The sequence below is a fragment of the Temnothorax americanus genome, unplaced genomic scaffold, assembly GCF_048541705.1.
Source record: "Temnothorax americanus isolate GAGA-0224 unplaced genomic scaffold, ASM4854170v1 Scaffold197, whole genome shotgun sequence".
Lineage (NCBI taxonomy): Eukaryota > Metazoa > Arthropoda > Insecta > Hymenoptera > Formicidae > Temnothorax > Temnothorax americanus.
Genome location: NW_027509335.1, coordinates 3,464 through 18,010, shown reverse-complemented (window position 1 = coordinate 18,010; position 14,547 = coordinate 3,464).

The window sequence follows — 14,547 nt, the reverse complement described above, 5'->3', positions numbered from 1 at the left end:
GATTGCAACCGACAATATTATTATCACTTTTAAATCCCAGAAGATACGAAATTTATCCATCTTCAGGAACGGCGTAGGACTCAGAGTGAGACCGTATGTGCCGTTAACCCGTCAATGCTTCAATTGCTTTAGATTCGGCCATACAAAGGCTGCCTGTAAAAGCGAGACGCGCTGCATAATATGCGGTGACAAATCTCATGGGCAATGTGAGAGGTCGGTGTGCTGTTACAATTGTGGTGGTCAGCATAAATCGACTTATCGTGGATGTCCTACGTATGAAAAAAATAAAAACATAAATGTAGTTATGGCCCACAATAACATTTCTTTTCATAGCGCGCGGCGGAAGATTGAGGGAATACCCCCTCCACCGGTAAGCTCACACGATAGTATGGTGAACCCGGCGGCATGGCCTGAGCTACCGGCCCGCAAGAGTGTTCCACCAACGGAGAGCGGCGGCGGTGCAAAGCCTCGACGGGACGTGAGGACGACATCCGATCGTGCAGACGGGAACCGATCGAGAATGAGAACGCCCGCTGCGGGTGGTATTGGTAACTACTATGGCCAATTTAATGTCCGAGCGGGGGACATCACAAGAGACAGAAGAGGATTAGCCCGGACTCCTGCGGGGAGTGGTACCTCGTGGGCACAGGTAGTGCAACGAGAGCCTGAGGAGACCCGAGCCGCCCCTACTCGGGGCTCTGCGGCGGAGATTTTGGACAGCGTTCTTCAGCTGCTGCAGGGGTTTTCTGCGGCCCGAGACTTTGTGATGGATGCTCTTTTACATGCTGCCCGCGCGTCGCGAGGCGCGCCGCTTCGGGGCAGGAGGGGTGAGGATGATTATGAAGTTGGTAGAGAAAGACAGAGAAATAAAGGTAAAGAGCCCGACACGGTCAGCCCAACAAGGCATGACCTTCCCCCTACAGCATAATTCAAGATTTTACTATGGAATTGCCGAGGTTTTCGTAGCTGCAAGGAGGAATTATCCAAGCACTCCATGGACTTTGACATCATCGTTTTGACGGAGACCAGATGTACCGGCTCCAGAAAAGTTACTCTCTCAAACTTCAATACTGTGAGTAGTAGTAATAGACTCGGAAGCGGCGGAGTATCTGTGTCATTTCGTAAGGGTCTAGATTTCGAGATTACCTCCCTCCCGACAGCTCTTCCGGTGGGATAAGACGTCATATGCGTAAGGACAAATAACCTTTCTCGCAACTTTAATATTATCGCTATTTATAGGCATCCCAGTGAATCTATGGCTAGACGGGATCTACGGCCCATTTTTGACGCTATCCGCGACAGCAATCTTGACGCCGTCTGTGTGGGCGACTTTAACGCCCATAATGTATTATGGAACTGCCCTTCCACCGATGCCAGGGGCGACTTATTAAACGATTTGATGAACAACGAGGGCTTCATATGTGTAAATCTCAATACACTTTTCCGATGTGGCACCAGGGGTCAACGTGATTCTAATTTGGACCTAATCTTTGGCACGGAACGTATTGCGGGTGAGATCTCGTATCAACAATTAGAGGATACATGGGGCAGCGACCATTACCCCATCTCCTTCTCTTTAGACAGTTGCCCTGAGATTTATAGGAAAGTCACAAATCGAATATCGACCAAGAAGACGGATTGGCGCCGGTTTGGTGAGCTGGTTGACAGGGGGGTTGCCTCCTCCCTGGCCCCGCAGGCTGAGATGTTGGTAGAAGATTTTGAGAACTACTATACTCAATTTATAGATATTTTAAAGGATGCTGTTGCGACCGCTTCGGGCAGGCGGGGGCATGTGCCGACTACCAGGGATGTTCCAGGTAAAAGAAAACGTTTGCACCGATGGTGGGATGCGGAGTGCGATGAGGTTATGGGCGATAGACGGGCTTCTCTCTCGGCCTTCAAGCAATCTAAGAGCCTTGGAGACTGGCTGGCTTATAAGAAAGCTTCTGCTGAGGCCAGGCGAACAATAAATCTCAAGAAGAAAATCAGCTTCGAGAATTTCTGCAGTGGAATAGACAGATTCACTAGTCTTTCGTACGTATGGAATACAATGCGCATTATGTGGAATGCTAGAAGAAACGTGGAGTGGAATTTTTGGCCCACAAAAAAAAAGGAGGAGGTGATCAGTTGATGACTTGGCCCCGCCATACGTTGGCATTAAGCCGGTTTCCGACTATGGGGAAAACTGTCCCGAGGATGAACTGGAGGCGCCTCTTACTAGCTCGGAATTTGATAGAGCGATGGAATCAATTAGAAGAGACTCGGCCCCAGGATTAGACAGCATGGAATATAAAATGATTAGGGTTCTTCCAGAGTCTGCTAGGGTGTGCCTGTTGGCCATTTTCAATCGTGTGTGGGCTTCAGGAGTGTTGCCTCGTGACTGGCTGAATTATCAGGTTATTTTTATAGACAAGATTGGTCGAGAGAAGGTTCGCCCGATATCGCTGTCGTCTTGTATAGGAAAACTAATGGAGAGGATAATTAACGAGAGACTCATCTGGTGGGCAGAGAGGGAGGGGAAATACAGCCCCTCACAGAGCGGATTTCGCAGAGGAAGATCATGTGCGGACAACTTGGTAAGGATTGTTGCGGATATCAGAGCGGCCATGTGTGTGGGCGAATACACTCTGGCTGCGTTTCTTGACGTTTCTTCGGCGTACGACAGCGTTGATTACCGGATTATGCTGGACAGACTGATTGCACTTGACTGCCCTACCGCTATAGTGAGATTCGTCAGCAACTGGCTATATCGGAGAAGCGTTCGATTTATTATAAACTCCCGCGAGTTTGTGGATCGATATGTCTTCAAGGGGCTCTCGCATGTGCTGTCCTGAGTCCGGCACTTTATTCGTTGTTCACGCAGAGTCTGTGCGCCGACCTTCCGGAGGGTGTTGAGGCGGTCGAGTTCGCCGATGATGTGGGGCTGTATATTTGTGGATCCAATCGAGGGCACAACCGCCTTCTCTTGCAGCGGGCGGTGAACTTGATTGCTGAACGAATTCGCAACATGAGCCTGGATTTAGAACCGAAGAAGACGGTCCTCGTCGAGTTCTCCAGAAGTGGATTTATTGACAAACAAATGAGTATCCGCATTGGCGATTGTCTGGATGGACAACAGGTTGAGATTTGACAGACAGGTGCAGGAGCTGAGAGGCAAGGTGAGCCGTGCCAATTCGATTATTAGGTATTTGTGTGGCGTTTCTAGGGGCATGGAGGTGAACACCGCCTTGATGTTGTATAAGAGTCTAGTAAGATCCATTACGGACTATGGAAGCTTTGTGTTCTTCCCCAGAGAATCCCTGTTGCAGCTCAAGTTGGAAAGAGCCCAATTTTTGGGCATACGTACGGCGTTAGAATACAGAAACTCTACTCCAAACAATGTAATTGTGGCTGAAGCAAAGGTTAGACACCTTAGAGATCGAGCGATGCTTTTGGGCATAAATTTCGTCAATAAGGCCTTAGCCTACAATCAAAATGGATTATGCGACAAGCTTCAGAGTTTGCTGGAGGGGGAAAACTTCATTCGATACAGATAGCCCACCTACAAGCCTTCGCTTCTTTCGGAGATTTGGAGGAGGTCTGCACGCTACAGACAACAGATCGGCCCTCCAAGAAAATTTGAAATTTTTCAAGAGTCTTTTGAAGCGCATTTCTTCTTTGCGGCTACAGCCGTCTGGGCGGCCATGAAGGCTAAAACGAAACTCGGTATGGGTTTGAAAACGAAGAAAAAGAAGAAGATCAAGCGAATACTTCCGGTAGTGAAACGCGGTGGTATCCTACCGATCCTACCGTTATTAGGGGTTCTCGGCTCATTGGTCGGCGGAGCGGCGGAAGTCGCAAAGGCCGTGAATGATAACAAAGCTGCGCGACGTCAGCTGGAAAAGATGCAACCTTGGATGCAACGTCACAATTGCGCCATGGAAGGTCACGGACTTTATATCGCTCCGTACAAACGCGGACGGGGAGTCTCGAAAAAAAAAACGTCAAAAGGACGCTAAAAATTCCCAAGAGTGTAACTAACAATGTGCAACTGCAACAATTGGCAAAACGTATGCGCATTCCATATTTTAGAGGTGTTTTCATGCGCGACTCGTTACCGATCGCCGGTATACGTCGAAACGAGAGCGGTATCGTGAATTTGGATAATACTGAGGAACCGGGTACTCACTGGGTGGCGTATGCGAAGAGGGGAGATCGTGCCATATATTTCGACAGTATTGGCAATCTTCGACCACCGAGAGAATTGGCGCAGTATCTAGAGAACAATGTAATAGAGTACAATCGCACGTCTTATCAGCGATACGATCAGAGCAATTGCGGACAACTGTGTCTGCGTTTTTTACAGTCGGTTGACAATCAATTTAAAGACCGGCGTTACGCTGTTTAATCTCAGTATTCATTCAAACATGTCACTGACACTTACGCTCACCGGCAAGAGCAGCATCCTCGCGGTAAGCTACTTTCCCGCCGTGGATTTGAGCGATGGCGATTACGAGCTCGGTCTAACAGATTTTGAAACCTATCACACGATACCGAATGTAAATTCGTCGAACAATAAATTCTACTATGACGACGACGACAAGGAGATTACCATTCCCGAAGGATCGTACGAACTGCGTGATATATAAAAATGACCGATTGAATCCGATTAAAAATTTTGAATCCGCATGAATCTGGATTTTTGATCCGGAAATCACGGATTTATAACGATTACACCGACTGAAAACGATTAAAACGGATTGGTATTCAAAGATGTAATTTTAATCGGATTCTATCGATTTGAATTGTTATGATTTTATAACAATTACACTGATTGAAAACGATTGGAACGGATTGGTATTCAAAGATGTAATTTCAATCGGTTCTTATCGGTTTAATTCGTTATGATAAAAAAAATTGTTTATTTTAAAATTTTATTACTATTTTTTAACTAAATTTGTTTCTTAAGATGCAGTCTATGATTATAAATATTTTCTCGTATTTGAAAAACACTTACCTTGGTGGGATTTTAACTCGGGACCTCTGCATCGTGAGCCAACTGCCTTATGTGGTAGACTACTTCATAATTTGATGTAAGCGTTATATATAGTCTACATATATTACAACCCCAGCGCAAATATATAATTTTTCAAAAATCATCTTAAAAAACAAATTCAGTTTAAAAAGAGTAATAAATTGAATTGGATATATAATATAATAAAATTTCTTAATGTCGGGTGAATGTCAAAAGTCAAAAACCAGTGCTGGATCATTATGAAATTGTGTGTTCGTAAATATATTCGTAAATAATCGGGGCCTTATGTTATGTAAGGCCATCTCTAACAAATTTCTACACGGGAACAACTAAACACGCGGGTAGCGGGAAGAGGGAAGGCGATTTCACTTCAAGTTCAGTGAAGTTTGGAGTGACAACTTCACTCTAACGACTTCACTTTAGAAATCAGAGTGAAACTCTACTTTTTTTACCTTAAAGTGAATAAATTTACTCTATTGGAGCGAATATTCACTTTTTTTGAGTGAACTGGTCAGTAACTCCATGATTAGTTATATAACGATTAAACCGATTGGAAACGATTGAAACGGATTCGTACTCAAGGATGTAATTGCACTCGTTTTCTATCGGTTTGAATCAGTCTTAGTCAATTGTTTAAATTGTTATTATGATTTCGTGAACCCTGAAATCACAAAATTATAATGATTTAAACGGATTGACTGACCGATTCAAACTGATAGAATCCGTGAATTCCGGATATATAAACAGGATTATTTACTACTTTATTATAATTCCATTCTTTGTACTACAAATTTATTACAATGTGCAGTATTTATTTAACCCTTTGAGAAAACACTTGTTTTTTCATTCACGGAGAACACTCTGGGTCAATCTGACCCTACATACACACATTGAACGTCCATCATTTTAAATTGACGAGTGCGATTAGCTTGAAAAAGTTTCCAGATGTACTTGTAACATTGTTAAATCAATTCATAAATAAAAAGTGTGATTGGAATTATTTACATATTTTAAAAAATTCAAAAGGATTTAAAAAAATTTGTTTCTTTTTAAATTTTTTAAAATATGTAAATAATTCCAACAGCACTTTTTATTTATATCAATTGATTTAACAATGTTCCAAGTACATCTGGGAATTTTTTCAAGCTGATCGCACTCATCAATTTAAAATGGTGGACGATCAAAGTGTGTGTGTAGGGTCAGATTGACTCAGTGTGTTCTTTTGAAAAAAAAAAAATTTATTACAAAAAAATTTTATTTTTTTGTCTAATATTTTTGGCTAAAATGTTTTCTGGCAAAAAAAAAGAAAAAAGGGTCAAATTAACCCTGTGTGTTCTCGAAGGGTTAAATAAAAACATTTTACAGTTTTGCAAATATAGAACTCATGATTTTATAAAAAGAAAATCCTGTAGTAAGAACTCTATTACGTAAAAATTATGTGTTATATACAATTTTAATGATTAAAGCGGATTTAATCTGATTTACATAACTACTTTCCCCAATTTAAATGGATTAAGCGCAGATACGATTAAAACCGATTGAGTAGAATTCAGATGAATCCGGAAATATCGCATTAAATCCGATTCCGGTGTTGTATTAAAATTTCACGATTGATGCGGATTCAATACGATTCATGTGGTTATTTTATTTACCCGATTAAAATGGATTAGGATTAATACGATTGAAACCGATTCAGTCGGATTCAGATAAATCCGGAAATATCGCATTAAATCCGATTTCGGTGTTGTATTAAAAATTTACGATTGATGCGGATTCAATACGATTTATGTGGTCACTTTATTCACCTGATTAAAATGGATTGGCATTAATACGATTGAAACCGATTCAGTCGGATTCAGATGAATTCGGAAATATCGCATTAAATCCGATTTCGGTATTGTATTAAAATTTTTCGATTGATGCGGATTCAACACGATTCATGTGATCACTTTATTCATCCAATTAAAATGGATGTGCATTAATACGATTGAAACTGATAACGACGGATTCAGATCAATCCAGAAATGCCGAATTAAAAACGATTCCGATTGATTTGTTATTAGAACCGATTCACTTGCAATCGGGCATCCGATTAACCGGATTGAAAATGCATTCATTCCGATTCAATTTCACCAAATTTAATACGGAACCAATCGGATATAATCGGTCATTTTCAGCGGGGATAGACATGTATCTGAAACGCGCTCTTTTATGGGACCCATCCAATAATGTCTCGACAAACGAAAATGAACCGCACCCATTGATTATTATTCATGCTAATAGCAATACGATGAAGAGCGAGTCAAGTGCGCTTATAGGATAAATTTCACAAAACCGAACAACATTGGATCGCTGTTGGGATTTTCAGCGAATCGCGTGCTGGAGTCTCGACAATGGCACGAATCGGATGTTCCGCTAAATATCATCAACGTAAACATCATTCGCATAGAGTGAAACGTGACAGCGGGTGCGTACAGCAACGACAAGTACGTGCACACGATACTCGAGTTTTCACCCAGCGTGCCACCAGGATATAAGATATCGGAAACGCCGGCATAGATCATTTACCTTCCAATCATCGTATGGAGCATTTCGGACTTGACGCTTCGCGTCGTGGATCAGGACGGTCGATTAAATGATTTTCGCGGAGAAGAGATCACCGTTAGACTGCATGTACGAAGACGACAGCGATAACGTGAGATGCTCGTACTGAACGAAGCTGAGCAGGTGCGACAGACGAGAAACAAAAAAACAATCCGATCGCCAAAGAAGAAACTCACTGCGTCGAACGTTAAATTTTTGAAATCATTGGGTTTCGTCGTACGAAATGGCTAATATCTTAAACATTGGAGGTGAACCGATCTTTGATGACAGCGTCGTCAAGATTGAGACACACACGTACAATCCGTACGCCAATACGACGTTTGGACATAACGATGAGATAAGAATACCCATACAACAGCAGGATTTATACACGTTGCCATGTGAAAGCTTTCTCTACGTTGAAGGACGATTGGTAATAAAGAGAAGGAATGACGAGTTTGTGACAACGCTTGCGAATAATTGCGTGGCGTTCATGTTCGTTGAGATTCGATACGAGCTCAACGGTGTGGAGATTGATCGCAACAGAAACGTTAGCAAAGCCAGTACTATCAAGAACTACATATCGCTATCGTATAATGATTCTCAACTCATGCGGAATGCTGGCTGGGACGTTACATTGAGCATACCGGAAGGATATTTTAATTTTTGCGTACCGCTCAAGTTGTTGCTGGGTTTTTGCGAGGATTACAAACGCGTCGTTGTTAATGCTCGTCACGAATTAATTTTGATACGTGCGCGTAGCGATAACAATTGCATTGTAGAAAATCCTGCGACGGAGCCGGAAATCGAATTGTTTAAAATACAGTGGCGAATGCCTCACGTTACGTTAAACAAGGTCAATAAGCTATCTATGCTACGGACCTTGGAAAGCAGGCGATATCCTAGTGTCAGTTTTCGTTCGTGGGATCTGTACGAGTATCCCATGTTGCAGAACACGACCAAGCATTCGTGGGCCGTCAAAACGGCGACTCAGCTGGAGAAGCCGCGGTACGTTATCTTTGCGCTGCAGACCGGCCGCAAAAATATCATGTCTCAAAATGTTAGCGTATTCGATGCCTGTAATTTGACCAACGTGAAACTTTATCTAAACTCCGAATTTTATCCGTACGACGACATGAATCTGGATTTTACTAAAAATCGATACGCCGTTCTTTTCAATATGTATGCGCGTTTTTGTAAAACTTATTACGGATACGATTCCTTCGATACGCTTTGCAGCTTGTATACATTCCTGATGGAAGGACCTTTTTTTGTCATTGATTGCTCGCCACAAAACGAATCTGTCAAGAGCGCCACCATGGATGTGCGAATAGAATTTGATTGTAAAGAAAATGTACCTGCAAATACTACCGCCTATTGTCTCATCTTGCATGATCGTGTAATCGAATACTGTCCGTTGTCAAATGTAGTGCGCAAACTCATGTAAATTGCAATATCAGCAAATATTGCAATATACGCAGATATTACAATATAAGAGACACTGATGTACCGCGATAAGATACAGATTGCTCCGCCGTTTTGTTATGATCGTACCGACGTTTGTCGATCTGCAGGGATTCACCGTCGGGATGAAATTTGTCGTAAAGGAGGTTGCGGTTCTGAGAAACGGGACCGTTTTGGCACATTGCAATTTTACATGTCCCATGCCATGGAGTCTCCTCGCGAAATCCGACAGATCATGCGCTTCCTGGTTGATTGCGAATCACAATGGACTACGATGGGAGGACGGAAACGTGTCCTACAGCATGGCGAAACATCTAATTACGTCGGCCGTACTTGGAGAAGGCGACGAGACGTCAACTCTTGTGTACGTCAAAAGATGCCAGAAACGAGAATGGCTGGTGGATCTGCTTGAGAATAAAGCGAGAAAACATCTAAAAATTGAAACTTTGGATGCAGATTACGAAGATATCGAATCTTTAAATAATCTAGATGTTACTAATACTGTAAGATGCGGAAAACATGTTAAGAATTGCGCATTACAAAATATATTAAAAATATTTAACTGGTGGTCGCGACACCTGAAAAAATTATGATTTTTGAAATAAACTATATATGTATATATAAACGTTTTATTTCTTTTTTCCACATACTTTTAGTATAATATAGATGTTTTAGCTGTTTAAGAGCTGTTTTTAGTTGTTTAAAATAAGTTTGATAGCGGTTCAATAGCAGTTATACAGATCGCAGTTATACAGATAGCTGTTTTAGTTGTTTGATAGCTGTTTAAAAGCTGTTTTTTGTTGTTTAAAATAAGTTTGATAGCGGTTTAATAGCAGTTATACAGATCGCTGTTATACAAATAGTTGTTTTAGTTGTCTGATAGCTGTTTAAAAGCTGTTTTTAGTTGTTTAAAAGGAGTTTGATAGCGGTTCAATAGCAGTTATACAAATTGCAGTTATACAGATCGCTGTTATACAGATAACTGTTTTAGTTGTTTGATAGCTGTTTAAAAGCTGTTTTTGGTTGTTTAAAAGAAGTTTAATAGCGGTTCAATAGCAGTTATACAGATCGTAGTTATACAGATTGCTGTTATAAAGATAACTGTTTTAGTTGTTTGATAGCTGTTTAAAAGCTGTTTTTAGTTGTTTAAAAGAAGTTTGATAGCGGTTCAATAGCAGTTATACAGATCGCAGTTATACAGATTGCTGTTATACAGATAGCTGTTATACAGATAGCTGTTTTAGTTGTTTGATAGCAGTAGGTAAGCTAGGCCGGTTCCACTCCTGAGATCTGAGGGGGGTGAGGGGCGGGGGGAACCGCGGGCGGGGGGTCCGCGTTTTCGCCGCGGAGCGGCGCGAGGAGGTCAGCGTTTCGCCGCGCCGCGGAGTCCGCGTGACGTCACACGCTCCCGCTCGCGTTGTCTCTCTATCGTAGATGTTTCCCCCGTCCCTCGGTCGCGCGCGTCTTCTCGTTCGCGCGGTCTCTCTCGCTCCCGTTCGCGTTATCTCTCCCTCGCGCGCTCGCTCCCGGCCCCCGTTCGCGCGCGTCTTCTCGTTCGCGCGGACTCTCTCTTTCGTTCGCGTTATCTCTCCCTCGCTCCCGGCCCCCATTCGCGCGCGTCTTCTCGTTCGCGCGGTCTCTCTCGCTCCCGTTCGTGTTATCTCTCTCTCGCGCGCTCGCTCCCGGCCCCCGTTCGCGCGCGTCTTCTCGTTCGCGCGGTCTTTCTCGCTTCCGTTCGCGTTATCTCTCCCTCGCGCGTGTTTTCTTGAAAAACAGCTTTTTTTTGTTTTTATAGGCGATGGCAGTTCGAGTTTTAGATTTCCATAAAACGTAGTTTTTGTCATTCAACTTTTACATAATCTAACGAATATATAGGAAAATCAAACAAAAAATCATACTACTATTTACTGCAAATTAAAAATTTTTTTTTTTTATTTAATATGTTACCCTAATGCGCGCGCGCAACATATTTACAAACGTGTTACTTATTTCTAATTTATTGAACATTATATCACCTTAAAAAATGTTTTTTTTTGGTTGTACATAGTTATTAAATTGATGTATTTCATTATTTTAACATAAATATTATATATATTGTTTTATTTGTAGATTAACTGATGTATTAAACAAAGACACCGTGAGTGATCTTTTTCTCGCATTACCTTAAACATACAAATAACGAGATTAAGATAAGAATTCAATTTTTATTGAAAAAGCGATTATCTTACCATATTTCTTCTTCCTCCTCATAATCCTCACCGAAAAGTCTTCGTAAATAAAAAATGCCGAACTCATTGTATTCCCACAATACGTTCTGCAGTTCGCGATCTATCCGCCTCTCTTCTTGCACCCACCGCCTGTGATCTATATTAATAAATCCTGGGATATGGTAGTCCATACGCAGCTGTAAGATAAACATTAAAAATAATATTTTTTCTTAAAACACGCGCACGCACAAAGGAAACAAATACTCACGCAATTTCGCGGAATGTAGATCCGCACCCACCGGTCCTCCAAGCGTACCTCGATTCCCTCGATATCCTGCGGCCCATTTCACTAAACAGAAAAAAACAAATGAAAAACTCTGTATTACACTGTTCACTACACTATGTTACACTACCCGTACCATCTCTATTGGAAAGAAGATATTAATGAATCTATTTGCCATGTTTGCAACTGTTAGATCAGAACGAAAATCGCATTCGCCTTGCGCAGCAGGTTAATTTATGTGAGAAAGGATCAAGGCCGATAGTATAGTAACAGATTTATTAGTTACAATATATCACGCGGTATCGAGACGGACACACACAACACGCGCGCTCGTACATGAAGAAGACTCAATGCTGCCAATGACAAAATAAAAAAGTTTTTAGAATCGCGAAGCTAGCGCGTCTCGCCGCCAACACAAGAAAAGAACTAGTCACGCTTCCGCCTTACCGACACGAAAACTAATGCTTCAATACTACCGCCGTTTGAGTGTCTGTTTGAATTGGTACTACATTTATCATATCGCATAATTTCCTGTGTCGATCTCTTGGAAGCGCTTTAGTGAATACATCTGCACGCTGTAACTCGGATGAAATATACTCTATCACCACATCGTTGTTCTCATGTTTTTCTCGAATGTAGTGATATCGTATATCAATGTGCTTTGTACGCTTGTGAAATGCAGGATTTTTCACCAATCGTATTGCACTCTGATTGTCTACATATATAGTTGTTCCATTTTCGCAGGTACAACCGATATCTTTTAATAATTTACGCAGCCAAATGGCTTCTTTGGTAGCTGTCGCTGCTGCGACGTATTCGGATTCAGTTGTGCTAAGCACAACTAGCTTTTGTCTCTGCGAGGACCAAGATACTGGGCCGTTTGCCAAGAAAAAAATATATCCTGTATTTGATCTTCGCGTTTTCTATATCGCTCGCGTAATCCGCGTCGGAGAATCCGATCAACTCTTTCTCGCTACCGCCGCTTTCATATTCTAACCCGTAGTCGATAGTACCTTTTAAATACGCGAAGATACGCTTGACTGCTTTCCAGTGCTCAACACTGTGATTGTTTAGGAATTTGCTTACAGAGTTGACTGCAAAGGCTATGTCTGGACGAGACACAGCTACAAGGAAAACTAGTGACCCTACTGCTTCTCGATATGGCACTGTATTCGACTTTTCATTCGTTTTCTTCTACAGGGTACAGAATTACATGTGGATCGGCCGGTACGCTTACCGGTTTTGCATCGCGCATTCCGAATTTTTCGATTATTCTTTCGATATACATTCTTTGGTGAACAAATAGCCTTTTATTATACCTATCGCGTTCGATTTGCATCCCTACAAAAGAACTTGAATCACCGATCTTAATTTTAAAACGCTTCACTTAAATGTTTGGCTACAATGTTCAATGTTGACTTAGACTTAGCCGCGACTAGACCATTGTCCACAAACAAGGCTAAGTACACTGTTTCACCATTGATTTGCCCGACAAAGATACACTGGTCTGCTTCACTACACTTGAAATTGTACTTGATCAGAAATTGTAGAAATTTCTTGTTCCAGCACCTTGGTGCCTGTTTAAGACCATACAGAGACTTGAGCAGTTTGCACACAACACTTTCCACTGTAGCCTCTACAATCTTGAGCCCCTCTGGAATCTCCATGAAGATATCCTCCTCGAACTCACCGTACAAGAAGGCCGTCTGCACATCGAATTGGAGTAATTCGAGATCCTTCTCGGTTACAGTTGCCAGAAGCACTCGAAGTGAGTCGTATCGCACGACAGGTGCAAATGTCTCGGTGTAGTCGAGCCCTGGTTGTTGCATGAAACCACGAGCACCAGTCCTTGCCTTGAACCTCTGAGTCTTCTTTTTGGGATCATATTTTATTTTGAAGACCCACTTGGAATCGATGGTCTTCATTTCAGATGTTCTCAGCACAATTGACCATGTGTTGTTTATCTCGTGCGCTTGCAGTTCTTCCTTGATGGCACGCTCCCACTGTGCAGCGTCGCTGCCCCGTGTTGCTTCTTCGTATGTAGTTGGCGTTGCGAATTCGGCCACATCAGCTTCATATCTGGTTGGACGATGTATTGTTGCTCGATCTCTCAGAATTCGTCCTTGAGATTGTGGACGTTGTGCCACGTTTTCCTCGTCTCGATTCTCATTGCCGACCTCTTGTTCATTCGGATTTTCTCGTTGACAAACTATTGGTTCGACTTCTTGCCTGGGCTCTTTGTCTTCTGGTTTTGGGAGCACTATGGTTTCGTTCGACGATTCCTCTTCTTCGTCTTTTTCCACTTTCCCGACTCTCTCGTGAAAAGTCGCATCTCGCGTAACGTTCACTTGCTTTGTTACCGGATTGTATACTCGATAGTTTGTAGAATCGTTTTCGTAGCCGACCAGGATCATTTTTTGTCCTCGAAGATCAAGTTTCTTTGTAAATTGTTTTGGTGTATGAACAAATGCGACGGATCCAAAAATTCTGAGGTGATTCATCTCCGGTTTCTTTCCGGTCCACATCTCGTAGGGTGTTGCATTGCCACCTGATGACACTGTTCGGTTCAACACATAGACTGCGGTGTTGACCGCTTCCGCCCACAAACTCAGTGGAAGAGACTTCGCATGGATCATCGTTCGGGCGCTTTCCAACAATCGTTCGATTGTCTCTTTCAGCTTTACCATTTTGCTGTGTGTATAAGGGGCGGTGTTCTCCTTCTTTATACCTCGAGAATTGAGGTATTCGTTCATCTGTTGATTGCAGAATTCGAGGCCGTTGTCGGATCTCAAGATTTCATTGGGCGTCCAAACTTGTTTGTCACTCTCTTCTCGAAAATCTTGAACTTCTGGAACACATCTGATTTGTGTCTTAGGAAATACACATGTCGGTACCCGGTTGCGTCGTCCTTAAATGTTAGAAAGTATTTTGCTCCTCCCGGTGATTCAACGGACATCGGGCCACACACGTCAGTGTGCATAACCTCACCAGGTTTG